Source organism: Vigna unguiculata, unplaced genomic scaffold, assembly GCF_037176805.1.
Source record: "Vigna unguiculata cultivar grain cowpea cultivar isolate G323 ecotype 2 unplaced genomic scaffold, ASM3717680v1 ptg000402l, whole genome shotgun sequence".
In the NCBI taxonomy this organism is placed as follows: Eukaryota; Viridiplantae; Streptophyta; class Magnoliopsida; order Fabales; family Fabaceae; genus Vigna; species Vigna unguiculata.
In genome coordinates, this window is record NW_028197037.1 from 13,399 (window position 1) to 25,150 (window position 11,752).

At 33.4% G+C, this 11,752-nt stretch overlaps 5 non-coding genes across 5 annotated transcripts; 3 read left to right on the forward strand and 2 right to left on the reverse strand.

Annotated features, from left to right (window-relative positions):
• The first annotated feature begins 397 nt into the window (after positions 1-397).
• Positions 398-468, forward strand: TRNAC-GCA (transfer RNA cysteine (anticodon GCA)). The gene has a single exon. It is a non-coding gene; the product is annotated as a tRNA-Cys (tRNA).
• A 2,145-nt stretch (positions 469-2,613) lies between these two features.
• On the reverse strand, positions 2,614-2,687 carry TRNAD-GUC (transfer RNA aspartic acid (anticodon GUC)). The gene has a single exon. It is a non-coding gene; the product is annotated as a tRNA-Asp (tRNA).
• A 457-nt stretch (positions 2,688-3,144) lies between these two features.
• Positions 3,145-3,228, reverse strand: TRNAY-GUA (transfer RNA tyrosine (anticodon GUA)). The gene has a single exon. It is a non-coding gene; the product is annotated as a tRNA-Tyr (tRNA).
• A 941-nt stretch (positions 3,229-4,169) lies between these two features.
• TRNAT-GGU (transfer RNA threonine (anticodon GGU)) lies at positions 4,170-4,241 on the forward strand. Its single transcript has one exon. It is a non-coding gene; the product is annotated as a tRNA-Thr (tRNA).
• Positions 4,242-9,284: 5,043 nt separating this feature from the next.
• TRNAG-GCC (transfer RNA glycine (anticodon GCC)) lies at positions 9,285-9,355 on the forward strand. Its single transcript has one exon. It is a non-coding gene; the product is annotated as a tRNA-Gly (tRNA).
• Positions 9,356-11,752: the final 2,397 nt, after the last annotated feature.

Sequence of the window (11,752 nt, forward strand, 5' to 3'; positions counted from 1 at the left end):
ATTTTCTATTGAAAATTGTAAAAAAAGAATAAGCACGATAATTTCTTGAAAATACCGTATAGTATTGGTATTCTATATCTATATAGATATGGATAAGATACTCGATTAGATAATATCTGTGTAACAGATCAAATTGATATTCTAGGGTTTACATATATTGAAAGTTGCTGTTATAATTAGAATGAACAAAGTTAAAAAAAAAAGCAATATTGATTGGTTATGTATCAATTTTTATTTTCTGATCTCATTAAGAAAAAAAAATTTCTATTCAAATATTCAAGAATAATTCATAAAAGAATAGTTAACGGTTGCGATTTGTCTCAAGATTGTTTTTCAATTTTTCAATAGAAAGAAAAGGGGGGAGTATTCTCAAAAACTTCATATCTATATTTTTATTGGCGGCATGGCCGAGTGGTAAGGCGGGGGACTGCAAATCCTTTTTCCCCAGTTCAAATCCGGGTGTCGCCTGATCGATAAGAAACTGTAAATGAAAGATTATATTACGTTTTTTTAGAAAACTTTTTTTCCAACAGAAGCAAGCGAGGGAAAAGGAGTCTTGAGAATTGCGTTTGATTCGAAATTATAAGCATCAGTAGCTTAAAAAATGTTGTAAATATTTTTGTCTCGAATTCAAGGAAAGATTCTAGTAGTGAAAAGGAATCCATAAATTTAGAAATGATAGTTCGTTCACTACACAACTATTGTAGTGTCTGTCTCCTGACTGGGTCTTTTATTAGATTGGATTAAGAATAAGTCGGATAGGAAAGTCCATTTTTAGGTAGAGAAAAGGCAGAAGAAAAACCTTCTATACAGACTAATTTAAAGTTTATGAGTGCTTCCACATTTTATCAATATTATTTATTTAGATCAATTCTATTTAATAGCTTTAATTTAGCTAATTCGCTTTCGTAATATTCAAAAAAAGTATTCTTTAGATTTTCATATTCTATATTCTAATAAAATTAAAAAGTTTTGATTCTAAAATCGAATAGAAAAGAAAAAAAGTTTTTTTAATTATTTTAGAGAACGAATTGGGAGACATTTAAGGGACTATTTCAAATAGAAAGAAGAGTATAAGTATGCAAATGAATCTGTCTTGATTCTTTTTTTATGAAATCCTTAAGGAAATGATAAAAGAGAAATCTTAATATTCCCACCTGGTAGTAACATTCATTGACTTATAACTTCCTATAATTTTTTTATGTTTAATGTTTTATGATTTTACTAAAAATAATCAAAAAAAACTTTTTAGATGTTCTAATAACTAATAAATAGAATGAATTCTTGTTTTTCGTGAATGATGTTAGCCCAGAATCCTTTTTTTGACTCTGTAATAGCAATTCCACTATTATAGTATAGTATTTTTAGCGAATAATACAAAAAAAAGAATAGAATAAAAAATTTGAAAAAATAATGAAATAGTTCCTTCATATTTATAGAGATAGGAGACAAAATTTACATGGATATAGTAAGTATTGCTTGGGCTGCTTTAATGGTAGTTTTTTCATTTTCCCTTTCCCTCGTAGTATGGGGAAGAAGTGGGCTATAGGGATACTAAAAATTGAGTTAAGGGATCCAAGTAACCTTGTTGATTTCTACCTGAATTTTTGAATTTCGAAACTATTGAATGAAAATATTTCATTTAAACTAATACTAATTAATTGAGTTCAAATAGAAAATCTATCTTGATTCTATTATATTTTAGTAGTGTAATGTATTCTATGTATCTTATAGGAATTGAAAATACTCTTTCAATCAAACAAATATTTTCATTATTCCCATATTCCTATTTTGAGAAAAACAAGGGAATCAAAAAGAAGAAGAAATGGATTCCTATTCCAATCAAATTTTTCTTAAAATTTCTATTTCGATGAACTGACGCTTAACCTGGTTATATAGATATATATATATATGGAAAATGGCGGACCGTGTAATAACCATTCCTGTTTTTTTACCCCCTTTTTTTCCTAAGATACCGGAATTGTTTGTAAAAAGAATCTGAAAAAAAAAATTGGACGCAATTCTCAGATAGTAGAAATCAAATTGATTTCTACTATCTGGATTACGCTGATTGTACGATCATTTTTTTAAATCATTCATAAAAATGAAGAAATCATATTTCAGTGAAATTAGTCACTTTTACTTACCGTTTTTACATAAATTATAAGTAAAAAAGCAGTAGGAACTAGAATAAACAGTGCAGTAGCAATAAATGCGAGAATATTTACTTCCATAATCTTTATTATGTTCTATTTCTCTTAAATTTCTAAAAAAAAAATTCGGGATTTAATCCCATAGAAATGTTCAATCTTTCAACAATGGTATAAATTGGATTTCAATGATATCAAATCGGATCAATATCATGAATCACAAAATCTGAGCTATCAAATCAACTCATGAAATAGTATAACATAGGAAGATCTTTTATCCATACTAAATAAAACAAAAAAACATTTATTCTTGATGAAAGTCCAAAATCCCTTTCCTTCCTTTTTCGGCGAAACAAATGAAAAAGCAGGGGGGGGCCCCAAATAAAATTTTGTTTATCAATTTGATTCCCTACAAATACACAAAAAAGGAATTTATTTTTTATTTTTTTGGATTTATATCCAACGGGATTGACGGGGCTCGAACCCGCAGCTTCCGCCTTGACAGGGCGGTGCTCTGACCAATTGAACTACAATCCCAGGGAAAGGGGTGTACTGTATAAATATTTTTACGGACCGTTTCTGTCAAACCTTTTCTTTTTCTATTTCGGATTCGAACCTTTTTGTTGTAAATGAAAAAAGCGCATTTTTTTATATATTGATATGTATATCGATATCCACTTTAGTGAGATCGACACAAATTACTCGTAATCCGTTTCTTATTCTTATTCTATTAACAAATCGATTGAAAATTGAATCAATGAAAAAAAAATATTTTTTTTTTCAATTTTTCCTTATATTTTCTACTTACAGATCTTGACATGAATACCGATTATTAACAAGATTTTGAATTTGTGGAAAGAAATATGGAATACAGAAAAAAAAGAAATAACCTTAGATATGTTTAATATTTTGATTCTTCCGTATCATAGCACATCAGTCATTTCCAGAGAACTATAAATGGGTTATAGAATTTCATAGTGGATCGGCAAATTCTTGGGCCGAGCTGGATTTGAACCAGCGTAGACATATTGCCAACGAATTTACAGTCCGTCCCCATTAACCGCTCGGGCATCGACCCAGCACAATAGGAAGAATACATTTCAGTTTTTATTGAAAATTTTTGATCAACTTCCTTTCGTAACACCCTACCCCCAGGGGAAGTCGAATCCCCGCTGCCTCCTTGAAAGAGAGATGTCCTGAACCACTAGACGATGGGGGCATACTTGCCCGACCGCCATTATACTACGTTCATAGTATGAACAGTTTTTTGCAATTGTCAATATAATGATATGATTCGATAAAAAAAAATATTTTTCGTTCTTTCATAATTCCATAGAAATTTTTTATTAATCATTTATATTTCTAAATTTTTTTATTCCAGTCATAATAAGAAAAAAAAAGAAGTAATGTTCCAATAAAGAGAAAATTCTTCACAGGAATGATTCGTTTGTTGCAAAGGACGAGAGGTTAAAACTTCATTTCTATCATTTATTACTAATACTAAGATTCGATAGGTAGATTTATATCTAATACTAAGAAAAAAAACTTTGGAAAATAGAATTTTTCAATAAAAAAATAAAAATTTGGTTTAGGGACAGAACATATTGAATCCATTTTATCAATGATTCGATTTTATCAATGTTTCGATGAAATATTTTATTTTGTGAGTACATTTATGTATCAATAAAAAGAATTTAGTGTTATGATTAGAATGACTTCAAGAATCCATTTTGAAATAATATATTTGATATGGATCAAATCCAATCTTAATCAATTCTTTTTTTTAACTATATTCTATTCACTAGGTAAATCCAATTTTTTGTTCTTTGATGAGTCATTATACAAATAATAGATATTGATGTACATGTATTCTAATCCCATTTATATCATTTAATTTATATAATTTATATAAATTTATAGAAATAATTTATATAAATTTATAGAATAAGTATACACAGTAACAAATATATGTACTAGTCATGCTAGTTCCTTATTTAGAAATTGAAAGAAAGAAAAAGGGCCCTTTTAACTCAGTGGTAGAGTAACGCCATGGTAAGGCGTAAGTCATCGGTTCAAATCCGATAAGGGGCTTTTTACTTTTTTTTTCAAAAGCAATAGTCTTTCTATTTGAAGGAAGAATAAAAAGATTCTTGATATTTTGAAAAAGTTTCTATTTGTAATAAAAAAGAAAAAGTGTAAAATTCAATAATGGAAAAATAAAAAAAAGTAAGTGGACCTAACCCGTTGAATTATATTTATATCTACTATTCTGATATTCAAATTTGATAAAGATTCAATTCGAACAATTTTTTTTCTTTTTAAGACTTTTTTCGTTTAGACTCCCTAAGAATCTCTGAATATTTCCAATGAAATCTTCTTGTTTCTGAACTAAGAAAAAAGGTTATGCCTTTTCTTTACTCAGAAGGGCCTTAATACGAATTTCAAGTTCCACCAAACAAGTTTTTTTAAAATTAAAATGAAACATATTTTTTTCCATAAATTTCTATTATTTCTATAAGATTAGATAGAATCTTATAGAAATAATAGAAAAATACATTAAATTATGTCTTCACATATCAAATAGTTTCTTTTCATATCGATGTGTACGATATTTTTCCAGCAATTCATATATATGAGACAAAAACTTTCATTTACAGTTTTTTCTTTTTATTATAGTATTTATAAAAAAAAATGAAATACTAAAGAAAAAACTGTAAATGAAATAGAAATTTAGAAAACCTATGATCCTACAGTAGTTTCCTAGACAAAATAGAAGTCAATTCACAACCAAACTTCAAGAATAAGTTTCTTTGATGAAAGGAGAGAAATATGTCTGAAGATCCGCTAGGTATAAGAAGTGAAACAGGGGATCATTTGTTTCTTGAACAGTTCTGAAAAAAAAATTTCTATCGGATTTTGGAGTCATAGCAGATTTTATGATTGATGACTTGGAAGATTTTTAAGAATAGATAAGGAATAACCACATCGAGTTCATGGATTTGCCCTAGATATCAATAGACCCATAAATGATTTTTTATTCGAAACCGATTAGAAAACAAGGGAAAGTATACTTATATATTCTATATATATATAGAGAGAGAAATGAATAGAGATAAATGATCAAGGTCCGTCCCATCTCTGAAAATGCTCTATGAGGTGTTGGGAAATGGTTGAAGTAGTTGAATAGGAGGATCGCTATGACTATAGCTCTTGGTAAATTTACCAAAGATGAAAATGATTTATTTGATATTATGGATGACTGGTTGCGGAGGGACCGTTTCGTTTTTGTGGGTTGGTCCGGTCTATTACTCTTTCCTTGCGCCTATTTCGCCTTGGGGGGTTGGTTTACAGGTACGACCTTTGTAACTTCATGGTATACTCACGGCTTGGCAAGTTCTTATTTAGAAGGCTGCAACTTCTTAACCGCTGCAGTTTCCACTCCCGCTAATAGTTTAGCACACTCTTTGTTGTTACTGTGGGGTCCTGAAGCACAGGGAGATTTTACCCGTTGGTGTCAGTTAGGCGGTCTGTGGACTTTTGTTGCTCTCCACGGTGCTTTCGGATTAATAGGTTTCATGTTACGTCAATTTGAACTTGCTCGATCTGTTCAATTGCGACCTTATAATGCAATCGCATTCTCAGGTCCAATTGCTGTTTTTGTTTCTGTATTCCTTATTTATCCACTGGGTCAGTCTGGTTGGTTCTTTGCTCCAAGTTTTGGTGTAGCAGCTATATTTCGATTCATCCTCTTTTTCCAAGGATTTCATAATTGGACATTAAACCCATTTCATATGATGGGAGTTGCTGGTGTATTGGGCGCTGCACTACTATGCGCTATTCATGGTGCAACCGTAGAAAATACTTTATTTGAAGATGGTGATGGCGCAAATACATTCCGTGCTTTTAACCCAACCCAAGCTGAAGAAACTTATTCAATGGTTACTGCTAATCGCTTTTGGTCCCAAATCTTTGGGGTTGCTTTTTCCAATAAACGTTGGTTACATTTCTTTATGTTATTTGTACCAGTAACTGGTTTATGGATGAGTGCTCTTGGGGTAGTCGGTTTGGCCCTGAACCTACGTGCTTATGACTTCGTTTCTCAAGAAATCCGCGCAGCGGAAGATCCTGAATTTGAGACTTTCTACACAAAAAATATTCTCTTAAACGAAGGTATTCGTGCGTGGATGGCAGCTCAAGATCAGCCTCATGAAAACCTTATATTCCCTGAGGAGGTTCTACCACGTGGAAACGCTCTTTAATGGAACTTTAGCTTTAACTGGTCGTGACCAGGAAACTACCGGTTTCGCTTGGTGGGCCGGGAATGCCCGACTTATCAATTTATCTGGTAAACTATTAGGGGCCCATGTAGCCCATGCTGGATTAATAGTATTCTGGGCCGGAGCAATGAACCTTTTTGAAGTGGCTCATTTCGTACCCGAGAAGCCCATGTATGAACAAGGTTTAATTTTGCTTCCCCACCTAGCTACTCTAGGTTGGGGAGTAGGTCCTGGGGGGGAAGTTATAGACACTTTTCCATACTTTGTGTCTGGAGTACTTCACTTAATTTCCTCTGCAGTATTGGGCTTTGGCGGTATTTATCATGCACTTCTGGGACCTGAGACTCTTGAAGAATCTTTTCCGTTCTTCGGTTATGTATGGAAAGATAGAAATAAAATGACTACAATTTTGGGTATTCACTTAATCTTGTTAGGTATAGGTGCTTTTCTTCTAGTATTCAAGGCTCTTTATTTTGGAGGTATATATGATACATGGGCTCCGGGGGGGGGAGATGTAAGAAAAATAACCAATTTGACCCTTAGTCCAAGTATTCTATTTGGATATTTATTAAAATCGCCTTTTGGGGGCGAAGGGTGGATTGTTAGTGTGGACGATTTGGAAGATATTATTGGAGGGCATGTATGGTTGGGTTCCATTTGTATACTTGGTGGAATCTGGCATATCTTAACCAAACCCTTTGCATGGGCTCGGCGTGCACTTGTATGGTCTGGAGAAGCTTACTTATCTTATAGTTTAGGTGCTTTATCTGTTTTTGGTTTTATTGCTTGTTGCTTTGTCTGGTTTAATAATACCGCTTATCCTAGTGAGTTTTATGGGCCCACTGGTCCAGAAGCTTCTCAAGCTCAAGCATTTACTTTTCTAGTTAGAGACCAACGTCTTGGGGCTAATGTAGGATCTGCTCAAGGACCTACAGGTTTAGGTAAATATCTAATGCGTTCCCCGACTGGAGAAGTTATTTTTGGCGGAGAAACTATGCGTTTTTGGGATTTGCGTGCTCCTTGGTTAGAACCTCTAAGGGGTCCTAATGGTTTAGACTTGAGTAGACTGAAAAAAGATATACAGCCTTGGCAAGAACGTCGTTCTGCGGAATATATGACTCATGCTCCTTTAGGTTCATTAAATTCCGTGGGTGGCGTAGCTACAGAGATTAATGCAGTCAATTATGTTTCTCCTAGAAGTTGGTTAGCTACTTCTCATTTTGTTCTAGGATTCTTTCTATTTGTAGGCCATTTATGGCACGCGGGAAGAGCTCGCGCAGCTGCCGCAGGATTTGAAAAAGGAATTGATCGCGATTTTGAACCTGTTCTTTCCATGACTCCTCTTAATTGAGACGTGAGATCCAATGAAGTAGAAATCCCTTTTTTTTACTATAAATATTTGGTTGAGTAGAGCGAGTCGTAAAGAAGAATTTATTTTCCTATTTTCTTAGTTTCTATCGAATCTTTTTTTCGGGATGTTGAGGATATATAGCCCAGTCCGAAAAAAAGATTCGATAGAAACTAAGAAAATAAACAAATCTATTCATCGAGAAAAAGGAGAGAGAGGGATTCGAACCCTCGATAATTCTTTGTTTCAAACTATACCGGTTTTCAAGACCGGGGCTATCAACCACTCAGCCATCTCTCCAAAAGCTAATATATATATTTTTTTATCTTTATTCCACTGAGTAGACCATGAGTATTTGAATTGATACCCTTTTATCGACCCATAGGAAAGATATTCAATGTGAATTTATTGGTTTAGTTTTCTATCGGTATGTATATAGGTACAAAATCCAGCATGCCTTTTTGTGAAGTAAAAAAACTATCCTCGATCCAAGCCTCAAAAGGGTTGATAATAAACAAAATCAATGAATTCATGATAAAACCCTTCTGCGTTTTTCCATTTACAAATTTTTTTTTCAATGAATATTAAGAAAGGCATCCAGGGGTTGAGGGATCAAATGGTAAAGTTCTTTTGTTGGTAAATTGGAGGATTAGAAACATGACTATTGCTTTCCAATTAGCTGTTTTTGCATTAATTGCTATTTCATTTATTTTATTGATTAGTGTACCTGTTGTATTTGCTTCTCCTGAAGGTTGGTCAAATAACAAAAATGTTCTATTTTCCGGTACATCATTATGGATTGGATTAGTGTTTCTAGTGGGTATTCTTAATTCTCTCATTTCTTGAAGTTCTTTTTATTCTAGATTAAAAATGAAATGACCCCTCCCTCAGAATTCTTTCGGATTGTCAGCCATAAAGGGAATAGATCAGTTCCTAAAAAAAAAAAAGAAAACTATAACACATTACATTCTAAGGGGGAGTAAACTTCTTCTATTGGAAAAATCTTATATCTTATACTTATATGGTGGTACATTGTGAAACTAAAAGAAATAAAATAGAAAAAATGAACTATAAAAATTTGAATTTCATTTGAATATTCTATTCATATTAATATGATATGAATAGAATATTCAAATGAAATACTATAAATCTATTTATACGTCGTCTAGTATTTAATAATATAGAATATCTATCTGTATCTCTATATAGATAAATATAATTTTTTATTAATAGGAACTTACTTTTTTAAGAAAAAAGTAAATCAAAATATTCGATAGAATGATAATTTCAATTCAATTATATAGATATATAGAAAAAAACCATATATAATAATAGAAATGTAATAATAGAAATGGGAATTCTTGATAAAAATGAATAGTAATAGAAAATATTTTATTTGGGAGACAATATCTATTATCTAAATTTCTTTTTCATTATCCCTATATCCCTATATAGAATATCAGGCCCATCTCTGTATAAATAGAATCGCATATCAAGTACAATGAAAACGCGGATATAGTCGAATGGTAAAATTTCTCTTTGCCAAGGAGAAGACGCGGGTTCGATTCCCGCTATCCGCCCTATGTATTTAATAGTCATAGTATGAAAAATGCCATAGAATTTACTGCGTATAATGCCCTTCTTCTTGAAACCTTGTTTTTTTATCAAATTCAAAAAGTTGCGGAGACGGGATTTGAACCCGTAACCTCAAGGTTATGAGCCTTGCGAGCTACCAAGTTGCTCTACTCCGCGATAAAGAAAAGAATTGATAACTAATGAACAAAAACAAAGATGGAATGCGTCCCTTTACCATATCTATATAAATAGAATAAACCATTTATACATAACGGTAAAGGGACCCTCCTATGATCGCTGATAATAAAATGAAAAAAATGAAGATAATTGGAAATCCTTACCAACTGGATCTTGTTGCACCCGGCAAGAAACATGCATGAACCATTTCCCGAAGTATGTGTCCAGATAATCCAAAGTCTCGATAATTAGCTCTCGGTCTTCCGGTCGAAAAACAACGTCGATGAAGACGTATAGGTGCACTATTACGCGGTAGTGATTCTAATTTTCCATGAATTTCCCATTTCTCACTTAACGACGGAACTTTGCTTATTTCTTTTTTTGAGGATCGGCGAATCAAATGATATTTCTGTTCCAATTTTTGTCTCTTCTTTTCCCTCTGAATAACACTTTTCCTTGCCATAATGGTTAATTTGCTATTAGCATCAATGATAGAAGTCGGATCCTAGATGTATAAGTGGCTTCTCTTCCCTATAGAAGGAAATGAGATTCTTGCCAGATATATATAATAAAGAATTCAATTAACCGAATTTGCCCGATGTAGAGGCAATTAAGAAGGCTGCATAAGTAAATATATAACCTACGGAAAAGTGGGCTAGTCCAACCAATCTTGCTTGCACAATGGAAAGAGCCACTGGTTTATCTCTCCATCGAATCAAATTAGCCAAAGGTGTACGTTCATGAGCCCATGCCAAAGTTTCAATCAATTCCTGCCAATATCCGCGCCAAGAAATTAAGAACATAAATCCAGTAGCCCAAACAAGATGTCCAAACAAGAACATCCATGCCCAGACTGATAAACTATTCATACCAAAAGGGTTATATCCATTGATAAGTTGTGAAGAGTTCAACCATAGATAATCTCTTAACCATCCCATCAAATAGGTAGAAGATTCATTAAACTGTGAAATATTACCCTGCCATAGTGTAATGTGTTTCCAATGCCAATAAAAAGTAACCCATCCAATGGTATTTAACATCCAGAAAACTGCCAAATAAAATGCGTCCCAAGCGGAAATATCACAAGTTCCGCCTCGTCCCGGGCCATCACAAGGAAAACTATAACCAAAATCTTTTTTATCAGGCATTAACTTAGAACCACGCGCATCCAAAGCACCTTTTACTAAAATCAAAGTAGTTGTATGTAAACCAAGAGCAATAGCATGATGTAACCAAGAAGTCTCCAGGCCCTATTGTTAAGAATAGAGAATTACTATTCTCATTTACAGCGTTTAACCAACCAGGCAACCATATGCTTCGTCCCGCATTGAACGCCGGACTGTTCGTTGAAGATAAAAGTATATCGAACCCATAGGAAGTTTTACCATGAGCAGATTGTATCCATTGGGCAAATATAGGTTCAATCAAAATTTGTTTCTCCGGAGTACCAAAAGCAAGCATGACATCGTTATGGACATAAAGTCCCAGAGTATGGAACCCCAGAAAGAGGCTAGCCCAACTTAAGTGGGATATGATAGCTTCTTTATGGTCTAACATTCTTGCCAAGACATTATCTTGATTCTGCTCTGGATTATAATCTCTAATAAAAAAGATAGCTCCATGAGCAAAAGCCCCTGTCATAATGAAGCCTGCTATATATTGATGATGAGTATATAAGGCAGCTTGAGTAGTAAAGTCTTGCGCTATAAACGCATAAGCAGGTAAAGAGTACATGTGTTGTGCTACCAAGGAAGTAATAACCCCTAAAGAGGCTAGAGCAAGACCTAATTGAAAATGAATTGAATTATTGATTGTATCATAAAGACCCTTATGCCCACGCCCCAATCTACCCCCCGGAGGAGTATGTGCTTCTAAAAGATCTTTAATACTGTGACCAATCCCGAAATTAGTTCTATACATATGGCCAGCAACTAGAAAAATAAACGCAATAGCCAAATGATGGTGTGCAATATCAGTTAACCATAAACTTTGAGTTTGCGGATGAAATCCTCCGAGAAGTGTTAGAATAGCAGTTCCTGCTCCTTGAGGGGTACCAAATATATGATTATTGGAATCTGGGTTTTGAGCATAAAGATTCCACTGACCTGTAAAAAATGGACCTAATCCCTCGGGGTGCGGCAAGATATCTAATAAATTGTTCCATCGAACGGATTCCCCCCTGGACCCCGGAATAGCAACATGAACTAAATGCCCTGTCCAAGCCA